Source organism: Dipodomys merriami, unplaced genomic scaffold, assembly GCF_024711535.1.
Source record: "Dipodomys merriami isolate MVZ:Mamm:240054 unplaced genomic scaffold, mDipMer1.0.p SCAF_64, whole genome shotgun sequence".
Classification (NCBI taxonomy): Eukaryota; Metazoa; Chordata; class Mammalia; order Rodentia; family Heteromyidae; genus Dipodomys; species Dipodomys merriami.
The window spans coordinates 6001614-6028191 of record NW_027206224.1 but is presented as its reverse complement, the minus strand read 5'-3'; the positions used below and the strand labels follow the sequence as shown (position 1 = coordinate 6028191).

General features: G+C 38.4%; 1 non-coding gene across 1 annotated transcript; it reads left to right on the top strand.

Annotated features, from left to right (window-relative positions):
* The first annotated feature begins 24906 nt into the window (after positions 1 to 24906).
* On the top strand, positions 24907 to 25033 carry LOC138815460 (small nucleolar RNA SNORA18). The gene has a single exon (XR_011368324.1). It is a non-coding gene; the product is annotated as a small nucleolar RNA SNORA18 (small nucleolar RNA).
* Positions 25034 to 26578: the final 1545 nt, after the last annotated feature.

Below are 26578 nucleotides of genomic sequence, written 5' to 3'. Positions count from 1 at the left end.
AAGATGGAAACCTGCCCAGCTGACCCTGAAACAGTGCAGAAATCAGAATTTGTAACTCTTTCGCGATGCCAAAATCTACCTTGCGGGGCTGAAGGAAGTCAGTGATGATGTCAAGCCCAGCTTGGATGTGGAATCATCAGAGAATTAAGAACACCTTCAAGGGTCCAGGCAAGGCTGGGACTGGTCTGTCAAATTGAACGTAGAGAATGACAGCAACCATTTTCTAGAACCCAAGAGCTTTTCAAGGCTTACCATACTCAAGTGACATATTACTCTCTCCACACAACCAAACATAAACACATGGTGGCATCCAATTTCCTCTCCTCTATTTGTACCTCTCTCTTTTTCTTCATCTCCGTAAGATGCTTAAAGCAAACTACAATCATTCAGAATTTCCCCAAGGAATTATGTGTGAATTTATCAAGAGAAGCTTTAATTAAGGCGCATTGAAAAGTAAACTAAGTCTGTCGCTACCGCCTCGGCCGGTAATGACGACGCGACACCGGACTCTTCTCTCCGCAGTTTATTCAGGACCTTTTAGTAATCTTCTGACCCCCACCCCGGGGAGAATTCCCCACAGCCTTAAATACCCGCTGGGTAGCCAACCCTGATACGCCACATGGGAACCGCCAATAGGTTCAGGTGCACAGAAGCAAGCCAGATTCTTCGCCTTAGCCATATCAGGAGTTGTTTACCACGAGAGCACTCGCCATCGGGAAGGCGGAGGGCGGAAGCCGGCGCCATCTTCCAGGTGCGGCCTCTCGCAGCTCTCTACAGTTCCCCCTTTTTTGTTTAAAGAACACAGATGAGAACAGAGGTCTGATCCCTGTTGTGCAATTGCAAGGACTGCATACAAGCCTTCTCCCAGAGGGTACCTTCTCTAGGGATGACTCAGCCTGTCCATTGATTCGTTTTTCACAAGGACGGGAAAAGGCGAATCGAACCCGTGTGCAATCAAACATGCTCTCCTCGAGGGCAAAACTCATGCCTCTCGACTGCAGTATTTTGGCTTTGCAATCTGTGCTCATTGTTTTAGAGTGGCAAGCCACGCTTAGGGGGACTGACCTGCTCCAATGACTGTAAAGGCTTGGATAACCATGGCTGCACTGCGACGCTGAGAACCTCTAATTTGGCAAATGCACCACAGACATACCAAGGAGGCTAACACCAGGAGGCCTGTCAGGGCTCCCAAACCCGCCCCCTCCTTGAGATGATTCATAGCAGCGGAGATCCATGAAGATAACCCCTCCGCCAATCCGGCATCCACTCGGGTCGAGTTCACCATGACGATGGCAACCCTGAGCTGTTCCATCAGGCTGTCGAACTCCCCAGTTCAATTACCTAAAAGATAACTAGACAACTGTTTAGACAAATTTGCAGCATTTTTTGAATAGGTTTTTTCCTGGGCCTGAACTCTGGGCCTGGGCACTGTCCCTCAGCTCTTCAGCTCAAGGCCAGCACTCTACCTCTTGAGTCACAGCGTCACTTCCGGCTTTTTTCATTTCTTTTTGCTTATGTGGTGCTGAGGAATCGAACTCAGGGCCTCAGGCATGCAAGGCAAGCACTCTACCACTGAGCCACCTTCCCAGCCCTCATTCTTCTGGGTTAATTGCACCACAGCAGCAGCTAATCCAGCATTAGTTAGTGGTCCGCCCAGCTCTCTGCAAACTTTCATCCATGCTTCTAGTCCCCTGTTCTTATATGGGGTTATGGCGGCTCTGCATTCCTTAGTGCACTGCTCGTAAACAAGCTGTTTAATTAATGGCATGGCTGCGTCTGGGTCACCAAAAATTCTGCCAGTGGCCTCAACCATACGAGCAACAAAGTCCGAAAACGGCTCCATAGAGCCCTGCAGGATTTTGGTGAGATTGCCACTCACCTCGCCTTTATTTGGTAAGGCCTTCCATGCCTTTATGCCAATTTTATTGATTTGTTCATAAACTTGGACCGGGTAGCCTATCTGCTGATTGGCGAATCTCCCCTGTCCAAGCAGCATATCTCTGTCCCAAGCTGGGTTTCCCCCAGCCTGATTGGCCGCAGCCTCTTCACTAGCAAATTCAATCAAAAAGGCCTTCCAATCTAAATACTGACCTGGGCTCAAACAAGCTCGTGCGAGCCCACTCCAATCACCGGGTGTCATGCAGTGTCTGTTTAGGGCCTCCACCTGGGCTACAGTAAAGGAGGCCATGATTCCGTATGTCCGCACAGACTCAGCTAAAGATTTTATCACCTTAAAATCTAAGGGTTCATGATACCGCTGTCCCTGTGGATCCTGAAATATTGGACAGGCTAGATGTAACTCGGTTCTGACCGCTTTCCACACTCCTGGGCTGAAAGAACAGCCGGGGCTGCCACTTCCAGGGTCCTCCGCATAGAGCGGAGGGGCCGAAGGTGTGGGGCGGTGCACGGAGGGCGTGCATTCGTCTTTATCTGGGTCCTCTCTCTCCTTCCATTTCCTCCTCTTTCTTATCTTTGTTTTTTCTATTTGTTCTATGATTGATTGTAATTCCTCTGAGTCTGTAGACTCAGAGGTCTCTAGTTCGGCAAAATCAGGGCATGACCCCCCCCTGCTCTCCTCCTTTTCGCTGTCTGCCCTTTCTGATCTTTCTTCCTGCAGCATTTCTAAGGCGGCCTGACCATTCTCTACCGCCTCACTGCAACGCTGGTCCTCGAGACAGCCTCTTATCAGTTTCCATATTGGTCTCACTCCGCTCTTAAGCGTTCCTTGTTCAGAGGCAAAATCTAGGTCCCTCCCTAGTTTCTCCCAAGAGGCCACCGTGAGGCTTCCAGAGACAGCGAACCATGGGGCAACGGTGTCACATTCATTCAAAAATCTCTCTAAAGTACTCTTTTTTATTTTTAACTTTTTTGAGTGCAGTAGCTCATTGAGAGCCAAAAAAATTGGGTGCGAAAAAGAAGCGCCCATGTTTCAAACATTTAAAGCTGGTAAACAAGCTTTTACTTTCACTTTTGGCTACTCTACTGACTAGCCCCGGGTTCTCACTCTCTCTTTATCTACCGAGAAGAGCAAAAATCCCCCCGCTCTTGTGGCGGATTCCCCTTTTACCTGGGGACTTATCCCCGCTCTTGTGGCGGATTCCCCTTTTACCTGGGAACTTACCGGTGCACCACCCTGACCACAGAGAGTTCTGAGTCCTCGTTGGGGTTGTGGCTGAGTCCCCGTACGGGCCACCATGTGTTGCTACCGCCTCGGCCGGTAATGACGACGCGACACCGGACTCTTCTCTCCGCAGTTTATTCAGGACCTTTTAGTAATCTTCTGACCCCAACCCCGGGGAGAATTCCCCACAGCCTTAAATACCCGCTGGGTAGCCAACCCTGATACGCCACGTGGGAACCGCCAATAGGTTCAGGTGCACAGAAGCAAGCCAGATTCTTCGCCTTAGCCATATCAGGAGTTGTTTACCACGAGAGCACTCGCCATCGGGAAGGCGGAGGGCGGAAGCCGGCGCCATCTTCCAGGTGCGGCCTCTCGCAGCTCTCTACATAAGTCAAAATTTGGTAAATATAAGTTTATCTCTAGATTTCCAGGAATATTGATGAAGAAAATGGCACAGAATTCACAGGTGGACCCAGAGGAGAATTCTTAATAATCATTTAATAAAGAAGCAAAAATATGATGGTTTAGTATTGATGGGATTAAATGTAGATCAATGTTTTCCTTTGGTTTGTATTTCATGTGATTGATTCCTGCTTTAAATGCTACAATTCAGTTCATATGGTAAAAGCATAACTTTCAGACTGGCACCTGTGACTCACAACTGTAATCCTAATAACTCAGAAGGCTGAGAACTGAGGATCATGGTTCAAAGCCAGCCTGGGTAGAACACTGGAAACTTTTATTTCTAATAAGCTTCTCAAAAAAAGCTCAATAGTAGAGCGCTAGTCTTTAGCACAAAGAGACCCAGGGATAGTGCCTAGAGCCTGAGTTCAAGCCTCAGGACCAGCAAAAAAAAAAATCAATCAATCAATAAATAAATAAATGATTTTTTTTTAAAGCACTGGTAGCTTGCACCTGTCCCCTGTAATCAGCTACTTTGAAGGCTGTGATTTGAGAAACACAGTTTGAAGATAGCCTAGGCAGGAAAGTCCATGAAACTCTTAACTCCAATTAAGCACAAAAACAATATATAAAAATAGAAACAAAGCTGAAAACTGGAGCTGCTGCTAAATTGGCAGAGCACTAGCCTTGAGCAATAAAGGTCAGGGGCAGTGCCAGATCTTGGGTTTAAGCCTCAGGATTGGCACAAAAAAAGTAAAATATAAGGTACAGACAGAATCCAGGGCTTACCCAGAGTAGAGTGTTAAATAATTGTTCAATAAAGAAACAAATCTGTGATGGCAGATAGCATTGATAGTACTGAATGTAGACAATTTTTGTTTTCCTTTAGTTTGTGTTGCATGTCGTTTGTTCCCACTCTAAATGCTACATTTCAGATTACATGATAAAATCACAATAATATTATTTTAATCCAGGCACTGGTGGCTCAAGACTGTAATCCTAGCTACTTAGGAGGCTGAGATCTAAGGATCACAGCTCGAAGCCAGCCAGGGCAGGGAAGTTGATGAGACTCTTGTCTCCTGTTAATATGCCCAACCCAGAAATTGTGATGTGACTCAAATGGTAGAGTGCTGATTTAGAACAAAAAGAAACAGAAAGAAAAAAGCACAAGGACAGCACCCATACCCTAACTTTCAGCCCCAGACCTGCATACACACACACACACACACACACACACACACACACACACACACACACACACACACACACACACGTGTATAAATTGAAACAAAAATAAAGAAATAGCATGTGACATAAAAAATTAGCAAATACTAGGTTTACAAGAGGACAGATTGTGACATTTCTAGACATGCATAAAACATACCCCATCAACCTCCCTCGATCGCCACTTTCCGTTCCCTCCTCTCCTAATAAATACTTTAACCGATTTCATTGTCCTATTTTCATATATGCATATAAAGGAGGTCAACCATAGTCATGACTCTCGCATCTTTATCAATGATATTTGTTCACAAATACGTTTTCCGAGTATGTTATTGATATTTTCATATATATCTCTAATAAAAAAAAACTTCCAAAAACCACAGGAAAGGCCTAAACAGTGTTGATGATTTAATAACACTAACCACAGACAAGTATGTTTCTATGTATGCCTGTCTTATAGAAAAGTACTAGTGAGAAGTCAATCCCTTTGATGTATGGAGATGGACTCGAAGTTCTAACTTTGTTGCTTTTAACAATGGGCTAAATAGATGTACTACTACAGCCCAAACCATCACTTGTGCTTCAAGCAGAAAGACATAATAACAACAATAGTGGTAAAATACTTTCCTATACAAAAGATAATAAATATCTGCCATTTTAATTCCTTTGCCTATACATTTATAAGTTAACACACTGGGTGGTGGCCTGCAAGAGTTTATAAATGAATTGACTGAGGTATGATAGACTCTATGAAGAGCTCACATAGTATAATTCTTTAGAAAGACTAAGTCAAAGCCCGTCAAAATAAATACCAGGCAATGGGTACAGTACTTGTAAGAGGGAGAGTGGGACTAAGGACAAAGGGGCAGACAAATCAAGCAGGGAATGTAGGAGGATACAGTCAAGAATCCATTGCATATACTACAGAATTGAGAAGCATCAGGGAAGGAGTGGATGGAAGCGGGGCTGATGATGTTGAAGGGAAGACACAGATCAAGATATAAACTGCTTTCTCAAATAGCAAAGTATTCAAATGCATCCTAAAAATTAAGAAAATTGATGGAATGTATGGGCTTCAGGGGTGGTGAGAATGTTGAAGGGGATCCAATTGATCAAGACGTACTATTTTAAAAATTGCTTAACTGAATGACAACTCCTTGGTGTAATTACTTAAAGTCAATAAAAATATTCAAAGAAGATGATAAATATTGCTCATGACCCAGCCATTTTCAAATTAAGATTAAGGAGAATCACCAAATAAAACCTGGTGGGAAGATATAGTCTTTGCTCACAGTATCACACGGCCAGCCAAAAATACTATTACTCTTAATATGGAAGGAAGATAATTCAAATATTGTGGTAGCCAAAAGAACACCTTATCCACAATGTTGCTTTGCATACAATTAGAAGTTCTGCAGCATTCCATTCCACTATGTTCACATCTTAATATATAGTTATAATTCCAGGTTTTCCTTAGATAGGAATAAAGAAGACCCTATGGTAAAACTGTGGTGTCTATAAAGCTTCATATAATATACCTCAGTTAGGTTTGTTGGTCCAGAGCAAAAGCATCTCTATGTACATTCTCCTCTTCTTTATTCATAACAAAAAGTTTATGTTACTCAATCTTTCGGCAGAGAGTTAAATCATACTTCATCCAGTGAAAAGGTACAAGTTGGACAAGAAGATTTAAACTTAAATATGAGTTCATGATTTATCTCCTAAACCATTCAATGGCCACAGAGGCATACAATGACATTCTCAATGACCCCCCCCCCCAGATTCACTCATCCACATACCTTCTTCTTGGTTCAGGAGATAATAAAATTAAACATTAGTCAAACAGAATATGATGTCTCATAGTTGAAATAATATTACTTTAAAAGATACTACCTTTATTATATCAAATAAATGACTATATATCCTCATAGCTTCTACTCAGGAGAATGTGTGACAATGAGACACTAGGACTCAACATTACAGAGATCTACACCTAACTCTGTTTCTATGTAACTCAGCCTCCTTGACCAGTTAGATACATTCTCTGGGGCCTCTTTCCCTATCATTGAAGGGTTGAATAAGTTTCAAGGGTTGAATAAGTTTCCCTGGGGCTTTTCCTACTACTAAATTCCATGAATACATGGATTTTTTGTCACTTCCAATGAAATATAACTTTCTTCAATATCAGTCACTTTTACCTTTAGAACTTGGCTTCACTTGAGAGGTCTTCGATTTCTCCTGGTACCTCATAGTCTCACTATTTCCAAATATTTAATGTCATACTTAGAGTCAGCAATGGTCTTTTTTTAGAATTTCCCCAAAGACTTCAGAACTGTTTCCTTCTTGGCTCATTACCTCTGAGAGCTGGCTCACAGAAGCCTGCTGTGTCACATACTCCCTTGCCCACCTTCTGCTTGTAACAGTCACCTAGGTCAACATGAGTACATCACCTCTGTCAAATGGGGGGATTAAAATGGGTTTTCTCATGTTGAAGGCTGACTGGGGTTTGGGTCCCTAGGGCTTTGCTTATTGAGCACTGACTAGATAAGGAAAGGGCATCCTAATCAGCTATGAGAAAACCACACCAAGAGGCGTTTGATGGCTCCATCTTCATTTCTATGTCTCTCCTGTTAAAATTCTTGACAAAGAAAAGTCACATCTTCCTTCAGGTTTAAGGACTCCTGGTGCATGCCTGGAGGAAATTATATCAAAAGACGTCTATATTCTAAAGCTTTTTCCCCCCCAGAATTATGAAGTTGCAGACCTGGTGATTTAAACATGGAGTCCAACAAGACATCAAGAGGTAGAAAGAAAAATAGGTTAGAAATAAAAGACAGGTGGCTGAGGCGTAAGTTTGAGAACCACTTCAGTATTGAAGATAAAGCAGACTTTGCTGAGCTCTGTTACAAAGCTTACTGCACTTTCAAACCATGCAGGTATACAAGGTAAGGCCATAAATGGATAGACATTATTCCTAGGAACACCCATTCATAGTCAATCATAACCTCTGGTCTCTAGGACCCCCAAAGATTTTATTCTTTTAAAACTGTACATTCGAGGTGAGGAGTATTCCATAGCAGATTTACTCTTGATTTGATTGTTCGAAGAATACTGTCTGAAGTTGCTTTTGTGCTGTTAGAGGATAAATTTAAGAGAAAGCTTTCAATATTCCCAGCTATCTCACTAATGAATTGATCTTCAAATTTGAAAATTTGAGGCTGGCGCTGGTGGCTCACAATTGTAATCCTAGCTACTCAAGAGGTTGAGATCTGAGGATCGTGGTTCAAAGCCAGCCTGGGAGGGAAAGTCAGTGAAACTCTTATCTTCAATAAGCCACCAGAAAACTGGAAGTGGCGCTGTGGCTCAAGTGGTAGAGTGCTCGCGTTGAGCTAAAGAGCTGAGGGACAGTGCCTAGGCCCAGAGTTCAAGCCCCATGACCGACAAAAAAAAAAGAAAAAAGAAAATTTGAACATTTTCAAATTCATTTTTCTAGGTGAAATGCAACTCCATGAAAGTCTCTTTAAAGGAAAATTTATTTTCAGTTCTTGATCTTCTTGTGCTCTTGCCTGTGATGTGACCTTTAGGGATGGCTTAGCTGGCATCTTCTAAAGACTTGGACTGAATTTACATTCTTAGTAATATTTGCTACTTCAGGAGAAAACTCTTTTTTAAGACAGTATTTCTCATGGCAAAACCAAAACATAGTTTTCACTACTAAGGTTCATGCTGAATCATAGAACATGATGGCAGAAAAGGGGGCCAATTTGAACACAGACCCCTATACATTCTGTTCTTACTTATCATTAGTTTTTAATGAATGACTTCTATTTATCTTAAGCTTGTCAATTCTCTATTTTTTTAATATGTCATTGCTTTGGAAAGCCAAAGGAATTTTGCAGACTTTATAGCTGAACATCATCAACTAGAAATATCATTTTTTGGAAAGAGAATTTGTACATTTCACTTCTCTTTTTTTAATCTGTGTTGAACCGCAAAGGGTGGAAAAATGAATCGTATGCTACTATCCAGTCAACAAATGTTCCCACGCTAGCAATGCTTTATGATGACTTTTCAGAGCTGCAGCAAGTCCAATTCATGATTAAATACAAATTTTAACCTTCTTGCTTCCCACAGAAAATGAGATTTGTACCTTGGACATTTTTCTGAAATGTTACACCCAGCAGAAAGTCTCATCTTGCCATCCAGGATTCCTTTCTACCATTTCTATTTGCATTCTATTAACATAATGTTGAAAAATGGAAGCAACCAAATATTTTTTTCATAACTGAGCAATGAAAGAAATGGAATATCTAGCTCTCTTTTCAACTGCCTATTACTTTAGGATATGGGAAGTGCACCACATTAAATGATTACAAATTGATTTTTCTTCAGCTTATAGTCTTTACATATTCCCTGGTTCTAACTGCACACATTGTTTAAGGGATAAAACATTTTGGAAGGTGTATTATAATTATGTGATAATTATAATTATGAGCAATCTTGTGTCTTTGAAAACAGTGTCTGTGACATCTAACATGTAGTTCATCCCTTTTCAAAATCTTAATTGTTAGCCTTTTATGTGGATGTATTTTCTTGCTACAATTCCACATTACAGAGAGATGAATACCCTACTCCAAGCCCAACCAAATTAATTTAAATTACCTCCACATCTTGATATGAGAGTGAGCATTTCAGAAAAACAGTTCATGTAACCCCAAAATGCATCATGTCAGTTTAGCAGATATGTATTTGTTGTTGTTGTTGTTTTTGCTTCAAAATGCACATTCAAATTGAATGTGTGGGATGATTGAAGTGCTGCTGGTGCTAATAATTGTTAACTTAGGAGAAGTGATCTGATGAACTCCATCATCTTAAAAAGAAAAACAAATGAATAAGTCAATAAAAAATAAACTTTCCGTGCATTTTTCACTTACATACACTGCCAGCCTGTGATCAGTGCATCCTTACTTAGATGTTTTCATCAAGAATGAATTTACTTTGTGAAATAGCCCTGCAGGGCTCTAGCAGAGTCCACAGAGGCATGCCACATATCTTAGCTCAGGATCATTGCTTCAGAGGAGGGGCTGCAATTCATGTTTCGTCTTTGTCTTTGTGTTTCATATGGGGATGTATTAGGACAGAGAGAGAGATGCTGACCAGCTTTGCCCAGACAACCCAAAAGTGAAGCTCTTAAGAAAGAGTTGTAGTAATTTATCTTCCTGGAATCAGAATGTCCCAGAAAGAGAGACAAGAATAATTATGTATTAAAGACTGTGCTCTGAATGCTATAGCTGGGCAGGATACTTTATGTCTTGACTTAAAAGATTTGGAGGCAATAGCCATAACTAAAATTCCTCTACTCAGAAGCTAAGGCAAAGGAATTATTACCTGAAAGAGTAGAGTGAAGTTACAAAGACCATGTCCAAACACAGGAAGCCACTGAGTTCTTAGCATGGCTCAGCATTCCTAGATTACCACCCTTCTCCTCATCCCTCAGTCCCTGCTGAAATTTGAACAAAGAGAGAGAGAGGGGCACACTGGTTTATACAAGATGGCATCTAGAATATTTACATTCACCAGTGCTTGTGTTGTATGCAGAACTCCAAGTTGAACACTGTCATTCTTGTTCCTGGACTTACTCTGGGCTAGTTTCCTGCAGTTCACAGAGTTTTTCTAAACAGAATCGATTGTTTTCCTGTTTTCCTGCTCACAGTATCTTTCCAGTCCAGCAGCTCCTCCTAAATAAGATACCAGATAATAGTCTTTGAAATTCAGTCACCTTTGCTTTTGAATACTGTACTATGGTCATGCCTCCTCCACCAGAACTGCCTAACAAAAGTCTCCTAAGAGAAAGAAGACTGGAAGTATGCAAGTGGTTGAGGTGAGCTTCATCAAAGGTAGAGCCTAGGCACAGGAACCAGGCACAAATGACATATACTGAGAATGGAAAGTAAGGGTTCATATAAAGTCCCAGACATAAAGGGACGTCCTTTAGAACTTTTGTGTTGAAATAATATATTCTATATGGAATGTGTGTGTTTCCACCCTCTGGATTAAGTCTTTGAATGTAGACTACCCTGGACATAGGGAGAGCAATCAGTGCTTACCTTCTGCTTCTTTTCCATGAATGTATCTAAATAACCAGACTCAGAAATTCTTAAGCTACTGCTACGCACAATGCACACAAGTTGTAAGAAATTGATGGGTCCATAAATTGGTACCCACATGGATCTGATGACATCTATGTGGTGTTGTAACTCGATTCCAATATAAATTGTTTAATTTAAAGAGAATGAAATTATTCTTGTGAGTCTGAGCATTATGGACATTAGAGTTATCTAGGTTTTAAAACAGTTGTTCTCCTATAGTTTTATTTTCTGAGAGGATCTGGAATATCTTTTTTTTGTCTTTTTCAGTACTAAGGATTGATCCTAAGGTTTTATACATGCTAGGCAAGTACTTAGCCACTTAAACTCTGTCTCTAGTCATTCTGCTTTTAGTTTAAGTTTTAGATAGTGTCTTAAGGTTGTGCTAAAATTTATCCTTAGACTGTGATCCTCTTACATCTGTATCTTTGGTAGCTAGGATTACAAGTATGTGCCCCATCTCTGGCTCCTTACCTGAAGTCTTAAAGTAACAAAGACAATTTCCCTAAGTCACACAGCATAGATCTGGATCAATATACTGAATGGGTTAAAAGAAAATATCTAAGACTTTCTTGTAGCTTTATATTATTTTTGATTCATGATTAACATCCCCTGGACAATCTGGTTGTTACTACCAGTGTCATTTAACATCCTGACTCGAAGTGATATCCATATAAAACATGAATACAATCTTCTGATTAACTCCCAAAATTCCATTGCTATATCTCAAACATGTAAAGACAGCAGGAAATCAGAGGACATTTGCAAGAAGAGCAGTAGATGTTAAGTGGTTTTAAAGTGTGTACTGAAACTTCCTCTCTCTTATGCTATAGAATATTTATTACGTTGATCACATTATATACTAACCCAGATTTTAAAAGAACAAAATGTTAATTAGTCTATCTGTTTTTTATCAACAAAGATAATCACTTCAGTTATATTAGATACTGATGGACAAAGAGACTGGCAGGATGCAAAGAGGAAGGTTTGGAATAACAGTAGAAAATAAAATGTGAACATAAATGGGCACCACAGCTCCTCAAGGACACTGGTGAATCTAGTAACATAATACAAACTAAACTGAGATTTGCCCAGCTAAAATCCTCAGTATGAACACTGTAGCAGGAATTGTCACTTGCATTTTCATGGATCACGACCTCAAGAGAAATGTTTAGGATGAAGCCTTTTCATGCAAATCACGAAATTCTTCCTTATGCGTGGGTCAAAGAGACTCCAATTTGAGGTGAGGAAAAAATAAATCTTTAGAATTCATACATCCCAGCGAATCTCAGTCTGTGTATATAAACTGGGGCTCAGGATGGAAAAACTACAACATTTCATAAGCTGTCAAAGATGATGCCATTAGGAGCTCTTTTGAAAATGTATCCCTTCTATACCTCTCTGACTTTCATCATGCTTCCTGAAACATTCAACCAATGCCACATGAATTCTCTTCTAATCCAGCACTGTTGTTTTGTTTAATACACTCCATTGGTTTTGTGTTTGCTGAGGCCAGAACTTATACTATACCTTTTAACTTTTATGGTCTCTCTTGTAATTACTCCCTGCACTTTCACATCAAAAATAACAATGATCCTGTATATATCAAATTTGTACGGTTCCTTGCAGTTTCCAAGCTCAGACCTGCTTGTTTTCTCTTAGCAACACATTCTTCCCTTTCTTTGGTTTTATGGGGGTAAGTGGAGAATAACAATCATCCAAATGCTTCTCTCCTCTCTGCTCCTGCAACCCCTGTATGCATTTTCCCATCACAGTGTAAATTTTTGAACACTGTGATTGTTGGTTGTTGTCTCTGGCTTGTGTAGCAGAGCAGAGACCTTTATAGAGCAGAACTCTCATCTAATTAATCATTAGAATAAAGCACTTGAATATATGAAACAGAATTGTTGACAACATGAACACCATGATTCACAAAATGAAAAACTCTTCCTTCTTTGACACATCTAGGGGAGTCATCTGAAAGTGACTATGGAATAGAGAGGTTTTGTCTATAATAACTCTGAGTAGCAATATCCTATAACAATAATCCCAAGGCATAATAACCCAAACACATCTTGTCTATCAGCTTGTCATTGCTTTTCAGAGACCGAAGATTGAACATCAGATTCAGAAATTCATTTTGACACTGTGGCTTGTACAGCCAAGTATCTGTCTGGGCTGGAGGTTACTAAAGACAGAAATGTGAAGTTATGTGTCCTTGTATCCTTTATTATTCAGGATACTTATGATTGCGAGCAGTAACCACTTAATCTACAAAAGAGGAGTTCTTCATTCATTGACTGAGGAGTTGAGTCCCTACAAAGAAAAGCCGTGCTGTATTGAAAACCTCAATGGCATCTTTGGAATTTGGTCTTCCTCCTCGAGTCTGATGCTCCTGGTTCACTTATTAACTTCCATAGGATATCCTCACACAGCAAGTGGGTGTTTCCAGCCAGCATTCTGTCAACAACCCCACTTTAGGAACGCCAGAGAAAAGATGAAATTTTCCTCTTGTGCATAGCAGATGTCCGAGGAGGCAGAGGGGTGGAGGAATCTTAAGTTGCGTGCATTGGACCATATTAATACAAAGGCCTTCTGAGTGTCCAACCTTTTATTTTAGAATAGCTAGGACAAAAGGCAGGGGAAGAAAAGGAATAGTGGGAGAACAACAAAGGAGTGAGTAACAAGAAATATACTCATTACCTTACATAGGTAACTGTAACCCCTCTGTACAGCATCTTTACAACAAAATAAAATAAAATAAAATAAAAGATAGCTTTCCAAAATCACAATGGAGTGATATGCAGGGCAACCTTTAGGGAAGACTAAGAACAGGCTGTTACTACATGGCTCCTGTGATTGGCAATGTACTTGACCTGGAGGGTGAAAGACTGTGAAGAGAAAGACCAAAAGCTCTGTCTAAGATGATCACACCTTGTTTTTCAAATGCATACTACCTTGCCTTCAATCTGTGCAATCTCTAAACCAGATATTGAAAATAGAATCAAACTGTCTTATGTTACAAAAGAATAACTTTGAGATAAAACAACCTAACTACCAGAGATGTTCTAGTTGCAATGTAAGATTTCCCAAGCCATAATTCTTATATACTCTTATGTGCCTATTCACACAAAGATATATATGTCCACACAGCTAGACACACACATACATGGGAGAATCTGTGTCTGGGCACAGATGTTCATATTGTCAAAGTGGGTGAGCTCATTCACTTTCAAGAATATATACACATTTTGGTCAATTTTCAGGATGCCAGACCAGCTTTACCATACCCTGGCCTATTTTTACATAAAGCAAGATTGGAATTTTCAAAGACATTAGAAAGAAATTTCATTATTTCTGTTTTTTTATATTTTAGTTTTATTTAGAGGTTGATGAAGTCCATGGAAATTGCTCACAGTGATGCACTCAATGGTTTCACACTAAGATATTTAAAAATATCAGATAGCAATATTTTAGTTATGAATTTGAATACAGGAAATGAATTAGAACAATAAATAAATTATGAACTGATTTTTAAAATGATCGCCCACATTAACTTCTCCTCTTACTAGTTAAAATGACCATGTAGAAATAATTTTACCTCTTACTGGTTACTGCTTGTCTACCAGCAAAATAGTGATAGTAAAACCTAATGGAATTGTTACCAGCCAAGTTGAGCAGGAGTAAAAGTAAAATAAAGGTATCGTTATTTATATTTTGTATACATGAATTATGAACAATTTATTTACCTCAAATTTTAAGGTAAAATATCCCCTCTCCCACTTCACTTGTTACCTTAAACAATTTGATATTGTTAGTGTAGATTTACAAATATTTTCCATCATCTTAAAGAGAAGCTTCTCTGAAGAAGAAAGAAGGATGGCCAATAGACACATGAAGAAATGTTCAACATCCCTAGCCATAAAAGAAATGCAAATCAAAACAACATTGAGATATCACCTCACTCCAGTTAGAACAGCAAAAATCAAGAACTCTAACAACAACAGATGCTGGAGGGGATGTGGACAGAAAGGAACCTTACTTCATTGTTGGTGGGAATGTAAACTTGTTCAACCACTTTGGAAAGCAGTATGGAGGTTCCTCAAAAGACTTCACATAGATCTCCCCTATGATCCAGCAATCCCACTTTTGGGCATTTACCCAAATGTTTACAAACAAGACCACACTAAAGCTACCAGCACAACTATGTTTATTGCAGCATTATTTACCATAGCTAAGATATGGAACCAACCCAGATGCCCCTCAGTAGATGAATGGATCAAGAAAATGTGGTATATATACACAATGGAATTCTATGCCTCCATCAGAAAGAATGACATTTCCCCATTTGTTAGGAAATGGAAAGGCTTGGAAAAAATTATATTAAGTGAAGTAAGCCAGGCCCAAAGAAACATAGGTCCCATGGTTTCCCTTATTTGCAATATCTAGTATAGGTATGAGTCAAGCGGAAAAGGTCAGATAATGTGATGTTAGGAAAACGAACCCTTAAATATGTATTTTAATGTTTTCGTTTCTTTCATGCATGTGTTTCTAATGCATTTATAAGATTATTTCTTTGTTGCTTTGTATGTCCCTCCCCCACAGTGTAACCCCTGCTTTCACTATATTTGATGTCAGTATAACATGTGGAGGAGATGGGGACAAACAAGTCATTTAAGGATTCAGGTGGACCTGTTGCAACAATGAGAAGTACAAAATGTCACGTCAAAACTAGCTTTACAATGTCGGTGTGGGGGCGGGTATGATTGGGTGGGGGGGAGGGGGGATGCTGGGAAGGGAGGAGAAGGGTAAACAAAGGAGTAGGCTGCAATGCTTGGTAAGAAATATACGCATTATCCTGCCCATGTAATTGTAACCCCTCTGTACAGTATGTTCTCAAATAAAATAAAATAAAATAAAATAAAAAACAAAAAAACAAATATTGTCCATCATAATCTCTTTCTGGAGATAAGCAAAGCATATTAAAAGAGAAAGAAAGGAGCACATACAGATATGAGGAAGGAAAGAATGGAACCAAAGAAGCGATCAGTTTGCCTTTTGGATACCTGACGTTGTAAATATCCAGCATTGGTATTATTTCTACTGAATACTCCTGGGGATATAGAAAATCTTCCTCACAGATATATTCAATCATTAAAATGCCAATTCTAAAAGAATCCTTAGTAAACTGGCAAATGGTAGAGAAAAGCTATATACCACTTGATGGGTTTCTGTTTCTCAAGCAGACATCCTTGGATTCCTTCCTTCATAATTTCTGCTTGCCTACTCAATGTGTCAGACCACGACCTCCCCGCTCCGGACATCAATTTACCATCTCCAACTAATCCCCCTTCCACATAGTCCTGATGAAAACCCCAATACCCTGCGAGAGAATCAATGACTCAGGGTAAAAGAGCAAAACACAATGATCACAAAAGCAGAGACAGGGTTAGACTGAGAGCTTTCGGATTCCTGGTCCTAAAATGAGAATATAAAGCAATTAGAAAACACAAAGAAGAATTACTAACAAAAGGGCATATGGTGATCTACAGACTCTTAAGTTCTTTGGAAAAGATCCTATCCAATTCTTATGTTAACTTATCATGGATGGAAATATATGTGCTTGTGTTAGAAAGAACTAAACAAAAGTCAAGGAACATGTTGTATATAAACCATGCTAAACATTTAAGAAAACCATGTTCAGCTATAATTTAGCTTGGAGAAAATTAGGCCCATTTTTTAAAGTGTAGCAAGTGATAGGTTTTCTGATAAACAAGAGACAGGTTTTAATTACAGAATACAGTAAAACACCACTTACCTTAATGGTTGGTCCAACTCAATAGTACCTATGTAACAATAACAGTATTTGCTAATTTAAGTCTCTGTTTGATTCAGGAAAAGATAAGGATTCACACATTTCCTGTATTAATCTGACATCCGTTTAATTTTTAACATATTCACATGTTGCATATTACTAAGTATTGGATTATAAAAATGACTCAATAATTCAATAACTAGTGAACAAGTCAAAGACAAGACATTGGTCTATGTATTTCTTAATCCATGCTTTCCTTAGCAAGTCAGAAACACAGAATTTCCTATATTTATTATGAAATACACCAGAATTGCTCAGAATATGTTTCATTTGGAGGCATCTATTTTCCATAAGTTCAGTTACTTAAATTCTAAAAAAAGGTAGAAAGAAAGACCCAAAACAAAATTTCCAGTGTGTATTCTTTCCAAAATATTGAAGTTTGTGATGTGTGAACTATATCTAAGCGATACAAAACCTGCACCTGAAAAAGTATTGAACCTAAAGACCTATGGCCATCTAATCTTCTATAAGGGAGCTAAAACAATAGAATGGAAGAAAGACAGCCTCTTCAGTAAATGGTGCTGGAAAAATTGGTTAACTACTTGTAGAAAACTAAAGCTATATCCTCATATATCACCTTGCATCAGAATCAACTCCAAATGGATCAAAGACCTTGGAGTCAAAGCAGACACTCTGAAAACATTACAGGATGGAATAGGAGAAACCCTAAGTCTCCTTGGCAAAGGCTGAAATTTTTTTAATAGAGACCCAGAAACACAAGAAATCAAAGAAAGGTTAGACAAATGGGATTGCATAAAATTGCAGAGCTTCTGCTTGGCAAAGGACATAGCTAGCAAGATCAATAGAAAGCCCACAGATTAGGAGAAGATCTTCACCAGTCATACAACAGACAAGGGTCTCATATCTAAAATATACCTGGAACTTAAAAAATTAACTTCCCCAAAAACAAATCTTCAAAAAAACAACTGCCAATAAATAAGTGGGCTAAAGACTTAAAGAGAAACTTCTCTGAAGAGGAAAGAAGGATGGCCAATAGACACATGAAGAAATGCTCAACCTCCCTAGACATAAAAGAAATGCAAATCAAAACAACATTGAGACACCACCTCACCCTAGTTAGAATGGCTATAATCAAGAACTCTAATAACAACAGATGCCGGAGGGGATGCGGACAGAAGGGAACCTTACTGCATTGTTGGTAGGACTGTAAACTTGTTCAACCACTTTGGAAAGCAATACAGAGATTCCTCGAAAGACTACACATAGAGCTCCCCTGTGACCCATAAATCCCACTTCTGGGCATTTACCCAAATGATCACAAACAAGACCACACTAAAGCTACCAGCACAACTATGTTTATTGCAGCATTATTTACCATAGCTAAGATATGGAACCAGCCCAGATGCCCCTCAGTAGATGAATGGATCAAGAAAATGTGATATATATATATACACAATGGAATTCTATGCCTCCATCAGAAAGAATGACATTGCTCCATTTGTTAGGAAATGGAAAGACTTGGAGAATATTATATTGAGTGAAGTAAGCCAGGCCCAAAGAAATATAGGTTCCATGGTTTCCCTTGTTTGCAATGTTAGTGTATGTCTGAATCAGGCAGAAACGGTCAGATAAGATGATGTTGGGGGAATGAACCCCTAGGTAAGTATTAAAATGTTTTTTGGGTTTTTTTTCTTTCATGCAATTGTTTCTGTCATATTTATAAGATGATTTCTATGTTGCTTTGTATGTGGAGGGGAAGGGAAAAAACAAATCGTTTAACTAGGGATGCAGGTGGACCCATTGCAACAATGAGATGTATAAGTTTTTGTGTCGAAAAACGAACTTGACAACTTTGGTAGGGAGGATTCATGGGGGAGGGGAGGCGTATGGGAAGGGATGGGAAGGGGAAAAAACGAGGAGGCAATAATGTTTGATGGGAGATGTACTGGTTGTCTTGTCCATGTAATTGTAACTCCTCTGTATGGTATTCTCACAATAAAAAATTATCTGCATCTGTCCTAACAATGTAATAAAATGTTCATATTTTGTACCCTGTTGACATATGTCGTAGGGCTATTTTTAGACGATTTCAATTTGTATTGTTTCTCTTCACACTTTTTCAGAGAACAGTTTTGTGTTTGCAGGTAAGTCAATCTAATTTGTCAATGTTACTTAGCTCTCCCTCCATAATACAGTTTTAAAATATCTTAGATCTTGAACTAAAAGTATATAGCTCAAGTGGTAAATCACCACCTATGAGAAAAAAAATGTATTATCTTTTCTTCTGCACATGGGGGTAATAATGTTTTTACTAATGAATGCATATGTGCTCTATATCTTTTCATGAACAATGACAGGAATATAATGCAGTTCTTGGCTCATGAATGGAGCCCAGAGCACATAAGTTCCCTCTGGGTATGACCTGGGGTTGTGAAAGTAAGTGGGAGAAATTAAATCAACAGAGACTTAGAAAAAAAAAAACAAAGTAAAATTAAAACAACAACAACAACAACAACACTGTGCAAAGTGAAATTAGGAGCTTTCCAGGGAGACAAATATGTGGTGAATATAAACAGAGGGAATTGTGTTTCCGGTAACCAGTGAGCAAGTATTCAACAAAAATAAAGCCACGATTACAAAGAATTTCCCCTATGTCTATGTGACAGAAAGCAAATGGTCACAGGTGTCCTCTGTCAACATCTTGTTCAACCCTATTTCTTGCTGTGCTTAGCTTAACTATTAAGGTTATGTACAACTCAACCTCCTTCATCCATAGTGAATATGCATATAGTGCTATGGTGCATCTTTTGTCTAATAGGTAGTCCACTGCTCTGCTCTCTTGAAACATTACCAAGTCAATTTGTACTCTATTTATTTCCACAGAAATGTTACTTTCTTAGCCGAGCACTGGTGGCTCATACTTATAATCCTAGCTACTCAAGAGGCTGAGATCGGAGGATCATGGTTCAAAGCCAGCCCTGGCAGGAAAGTCTATGAGATTCTTATCTCCAATAAACCACTAGAAAACTGGAAGTGGTGCTGTGGCTCAAGTGGTAAAGCACTCGCCTTGAGCTGAAGAGCTGAGGGACAGCGCCCATGCCCAGAGTTCAAGCCCCACAACCAAAAAGAAAAAGAAATGTTACTTTCTTTAAGCAGGCTTTATAGACTCTTCTCACTATGTTCTCATGCCATCTTTTGTTTCCCCCAAGCCTTTCTCAAACTGATTGTCCTTAACCGTTTGAACATGTAACAAAATCAGTCTGCCCACTAGTCTGTAAGCTCCAAGGTTTTCAACTCAATAGACTCACTAGTATTTCAGTGTCGATCACTTAAAATTTCCTTTCGTAGATTATTACTATGAAAAGAAACTACGGAACTCCTTGTATTTATATTTAATCTTCCCATGCTTATGCTGGGGGAGATTTGTTCTGGTCATTTATGGGAAATTAATTAGTTCTTCTCGGTGACACTTGGGGAAGGAGCAAGGTTCTATCTCGTCCTATTTGCCTGAAAAAATCAGGGAAAAAGTCAGGCAAGAACACAACTCATAGAAACTGATTTTTTATTGAACTGACAGGCTGATAAGCCAGAGGTATTTGTGAATGTAGATATTGCTCTGATGTCTAACTTGCAAATGTGTGAAAATTCCACGCTCACTCACTGGAAAACACCTCCCAAGTCGATCTCATTACAGCAGAGATATAGAGGAGGACATCAGGAGAAGTGAGACACATTGGGATAACAGTATCCTCTTAATTTCCTGATAAATAAATAGGTCTAGGGCCCCCAAAATAAGAAGTTTTCTACTCTCTAAAAGCTAAATCTTAAAATATGGGAAAGCAATTTGAATATTATGCTCTGTATTTTCTGACAGAAGCAAGACAAGGAAATGCTGCTAACTTCAATGGGCAAAGAATAAAATTATATAGCTCAGATAATTACTCCGACTCCATTTCAGCCTGTTGATAATATCTACTTAAATCCATCTTACATCTGAAGTTGACAGGCACTGCTGCTCTTGGAAAGTGAAATACTTCTAGATAGTGACATAAGTGTTCAGCCCACAATTTTATCTGTCAGTGTACACTAATGGTTCTCTCTGAGTATTGCTATCTTATTTGCTAAATTGGGAGGCACAAGTTAGGTTTCATTTTTACTCCCTGGACCATTGGCTAAATTGTGGTGCTTAGAAAATATTTAACTCTATCAGTGTTTCACCAATTGATTGGATATAAGCAGTTTCTTAGATTAAATCAGATCCAGTGGATTTGTGCCTGTCTGATGTTTATTTGGCTCTTCCAATCTTTATTTAAAGAATATTTCTCTACTGAGGGGCATCTGGGTTGGTTCCATATGTTAGCTATGATAAATAATGCTGCAATAAACATGGTTGTGCTGGTAGCTTTAGTATGGTCTTTGTGATCATTTGGGTAAATGTCCAAAAGTGGGATTGCTGGGTCATAGCAATATAGTTCTATGTGGAGTCTTTTGAGTAACCTCCATACTACTTTCCAAAGTGGTTGAACAAGTTTATACTCCCACAAACAATCCATTTGTTAAGAAATGGAAAGACTTGGAAAAAATTATAGTAAGTGAAGTAAGCCAGGCCTGATGGGAAAGGATAGGAAAGGGAAACAAAGGAAGAGGCAACAGTGCTTGGTAAGAAATGTACTTATCACCTGGCCCATGTAATTGTAACCCCTCTGTACAGTATTTTCACAATAAAAAAAAGAATATTTCTGGGTATACAGTAAAATGTTAGGACATACATATGGAAGTCATTTATAATGAATTAAACAACATATCCCAAGGTAGGAGGATTATTTCCTCTTGTATATTGTAAGATGATATGTACATTTCACCATAATATCCCAAAATATTGCTCATGAAAAATGGAATTAAAAGACGTAATTGTGATTCTGTAGATGCACTGAGCTAGTAGGCCTCCATGATAAGTGAGGCATCTTCTCATAGGTGAGTTCACCTGTGCAATGGAATGGATTGTTGTGTCATCAATGTCACACAGCATGGCAGTAATGAAAAAGGGCTATTTTTGGTAGCCTTTGGAAGATGCCTCAGCTTGCTGGAGGCACAGGTTGGTCGTCCAGGAACTCATACTTTTTCTCCTCTGTTGTCATTTGGATCTGTAGTGTGATCCAATGGCTGTGTTACAAGATTCGTCCTCAGTTTTCTGGCATTATCAGTAGGTGGTAGAACGAATGCCTTCAAAAATCAGTTTGAGAGTTAAGTCTGAGTCACAGGGAATGTACTCTCACGAACACTGCCATTATTCTCTCACTCCTGGGTGCCTAGACATCCGAGCTTAAGCATCTTGTTGGATACCAGAGTCACCCGCTGTTACATGCTATCCAGCCACAAGCCCCAAAGGGATGCTTCTTATTAAATATGGATTGATAACATCAAACCAGCAAATAGAAAGAGAACTTTCCTCTTCTTAGTTGCTTGATTTCAGATGTTCATTTAGTAATGAGAAGCTTATTAGCATGGTTTTTTGTTTGTTTTAAACCGCCAGTGCAGTGTATGTTTGTAGCCAATTGTGATTGGCCCTCTTGTCTCTAAAATTGAACATATTTGAGTCCATGACTTTATTTCTAGGATTCTGGAGGTGGATAGTATGGATAAGATTCAAGGTAATTTGAATTTTCCCTCATTCCTTTTCCAGGGTCATATGGACAAAATTAGATTTATGTAAGTTCTGTAGATTTCCCAGTGTTCAAAACTGGAGCAAATATAGTAGTAAGTAGATAGCCACAATAATTTCAACTTGTTCATTTAAGCCTAGATTATCTGAATCTTCTTATTTCTCCTAAGATGTTTACTGTTTTCTTTCATAAGGTACATTCATGGTTTTAGCAAGTATTTACCAGGTCCCCTACTTACTAAAAGAGTGAGATAAATATTCTTTAGAATAATACACATCTCAAAAGCCATAGTAAGATAACTGAAAATGTAAAACAGTGATTTTATACGTTACAAAACTTTAGTTCATTCTTAAAACAGTGCAATGCCCATAACGCTTCAAACAGAAGGATACGTAAGTTCACTGATGACATGACAATTGTAGTATAACATGAGGCTAAATCGAAAAGTGAATTACAAGGATTTACAAAGTAGCCTTGTTTTCCCCAAAAGAAGGCTGAAAATACAGACAAGTTTGTACACCTATCAGAACCCTTATCCAGTAGAATGTAACAGTTGAAATCCTATATTACAAATTTATTAGTGCAAAAATGTACTTACTAATGAGATAGTACTAACAAGAAATTTCTTCAGCATCATTGCATTATTGATAAGGAAAACAATACAAAAAACCCTAGATCTGAAGATGGAATAAGAAATTCATGTAAAAGGTCATAAACAGAATGTTTAGGAAAAGAACTCTCAATAAGTATTAGACATTTTACAATTCAAGTATTCATGCTAAAACATAATTTAACAACTGTAGTGGTCAATAGTTTTATTCAGGCACACCAGTCTTCATAGGTTTTTTCCTTCTGGCTTTTACAAGTTCTCTAATAAACAGCATAAATTTTCCAAACACAACAAAAATCTATTAAAAACTGGTCTCTTAATTGCCTCTTAGTCTACCACCACCAAGTATCCTGAGGGCTTTTAATAGACTTTTATCAGAACCATGATTATTCATGGAAATGTTATTAATAGTATTATAATAGTGTCACTTTATTAAAATTCAAGGTCATGTGATTGCACTTAAGTGGGACTTATAAAACAGTATCTGTCTAAATTTGACTGGACAAAGATTACCTAACTTCTAGATTTTATTTAGTAGCCTCTAGGTATGTAACTGAGTAAGTATACTAAGCAATTCACCAGGGTATCTTACCAGGTTGCAAGCAAACAAAATCTCTATTTAGGGCAATACCATTTTACTAAGGACACATGTCTTAACATACTTAAAATTCCCAGATAATATAGATCAGTTTTAGTTCTGTAATACCAATTATAAATTCATCAAACAACGCACTATAAATTCATCCAACAGATATTCAATAACATTGTTGCATATGTTCTTGATGAATGAAACTTGTAGAGCACATTAACACATTACAAAGTTTTACTCAAATAATCAGGGAATCTACAATATTGATTGTTAGACTTCTCTGTGTTTGTGTGTATGTGTGTGTGTGCGCACACAGTGTACATGCACACTTGCATGTGTGTTGGTAGTGGGACTTGTGTGCTCTCCCATAACTTCTCCACTTATGGAGTGCTATACAATGTGAGCCATACCTGCACTTTTGGCTGCTTTATAGTTAATTGGAGATAGGAGTCTCATGGACTTTCCTTCCATGGTTGGCTTTAAATTGTGATCTTTCCTGAGTATCTGGAATCACAGACATGAGCCTCTGAGGCCTGGCTAGACTGCTACTTGAATTTTTGACTTGTAAAATCTTGGCCTAAAAAATCTATTCTATTGTTTTCTTCCATATATCCAAATGCATGGAACTAGAAGACACATGGCCAAGGTTAATTGAAAAGTCTTCAGTTCTACTGCTCAGTGGGTGATGCATCAGACCTAGCCTAGTGGTGAGGATTCAGTGATCTCAGCCTTCCCATCACTAAGCCAAAGTAACAAGAGCACCTTTTGTTGGAGGAATTGATTTGCAAATGTGAAATTATCCTAAAATCTTTATAACTGGAACTATAAAACACATGCATGTTCATCAGAAGGTCCCAATTGATGGACATAAAACTTCCACTGAGTGCCTTGAGGTCTAGATTTCTGTGGTGGATAATTTTATCATTAAATTTGCTGGACCAGAGGGCACTCAGATATTTGATTAGCCTCTATTTCTGTATGTGTCAGAAAGGTGCTTCTGATAATCGGTACCGTGAACAGTCCCGTTCAATGTTGGTGGGCCTCATCCTATATATTAAAGATAAGACAAGGAAATTAGAATTGAATAAAGAAAGCAGAAATAATGGCATGAAAGAAGAGAAGATTCAAATCAAATAGGGAAAACAGAGCAGACAACAAATGGAATAGAATAGGATAAGAAGTGAAACAGGAGAGTGAAATAGAGTAGAGCGCAGCAAAGTAAAAAGAGTAGAATAGAGCAGAAAAGAGAATAGAATAAAACGAGCATAGCAGACAAAGAGAAGAGTGGACTTGCATACAATATAACAGAACCGATGGTGAGGTCTATCCCCATGGAGCATCTGTGGCAACTTCGTTGGAAATGCCTCCCAGGAGTAAATATGTGGTGCGCTTTACTCACAGGACTATTCTCTATGTCTGTGGGAAGTAACTGCAAGACACAAGGAAAAAAAAGAACAGAATCAGACAGGACAGAATGGATTGGAGTAGAATAGTAGAGTGTGGAATAGAATAATAGGGTGAAGAGTTTTCTATAAGGAAACTAATTTTGCATGAGAACTTTTCACCCTCTAGGTCATGCGAGCCTCAGTCTTCTCTGTGAAATCTGATTATTATAATTGAGTGTGTATTCTACAAGGCCTAGTTTTTTTCTACAAATCAACTATGTAAAAGTGCTTGGTAATCACAAGGCACTTTAAAAAAACTATTCTGTACTAATTGTGAATGATTTCATATGCAGACATAGACTACTATGGTTTGCTCTTTACTCTTTGTAAACTCTAGAACTGATACAAATCATTATGATAACTATAGTTAACAATCAATAGGGTCCAAATTTATTCTTTAATTATCTTTAAGTAATTGTATAAAGGAGTTAGCATTCAACACAATAGTTTGTGAGTTAAGGCTTCGTGATCTATGCTAGCCTTTCATTATTCTTCCCCGTTCCTCTCAATCCTACCCCTCCCCTCAGTTTTCTTAATTTTGTAGGATATATATTAAATTTTATGACTGTATTCTCCCCCTTAAAATTTCCTTAAGATTGTATATGTCCAAAACTTCACTGTATGCTTTTAACAAGCAGTTTCCATCATGGTTTTTAGGTTAATTAGAAGTTATCTGTAATACATATGAGATATACATCAGTATTACTTTCTCAGAGGCAAAGGTGAACTGGGTTGCTTTTTAACCTGAGCCCTCTCTCACTTTCACAGTATTGCTGAACTGATTCAGAAAAAAAATATATTGAGGCAATAGATCTGCAAATGATCCTTTTTTACTAAGCAAACGGTGGTGAAACTGATTACTTAGAGACATAAGGTAATTTTACTTTTGACATCACATGACATAATACCTTGCATTGCACGGCATTCTGGCTGTGACAAGTCCCTATTAGGTTTCTTTCTGTGTATTCATATTCCATCCCAATTACTCCACTGTAGGTACTGAATTACTTTTTGTTCTGGGTTAAGCTTCATGCCACCTAAATCTTTTTCTTCCAAAAAATAATAAGTAAATTGCCACAGTGACTTAAACTTACAATTATGTTATCAGTCTTCATTCATTTTTAGGTATCAAAGTCCGTTTTAAGTGTGTGGAAGTAGTAATTTGGTGAAAGCAAAATAAGCTATGAATTCTGTCAACTATAAAAGGAATTACCACTGTGAGCATTCAAAGAGTGCCAGGAAATATCTTGGTCACATTTTTAACCTGAATCAACATAGTTATTTTGTTGAGCAAATTACTATACAAGTTAATTTATGTTGTATCCATCTTTTAAATTCTTGTCTAAAATATACATTGGTAAGAAAAAGGAAGAATAATAATGTTTAGTATGTGTCAAGATCACAAGGCTAGAGGCTTTTGAGCTCAGTTTGTTTTCATTAACCAAAATGAGTGCAGAATACACATTGACTTGTTTTCCTTAATTGGTATATTTCAATGCCTTCATTGAGGTTAAATATTTGCTTGAACTATGAGCAAAATTT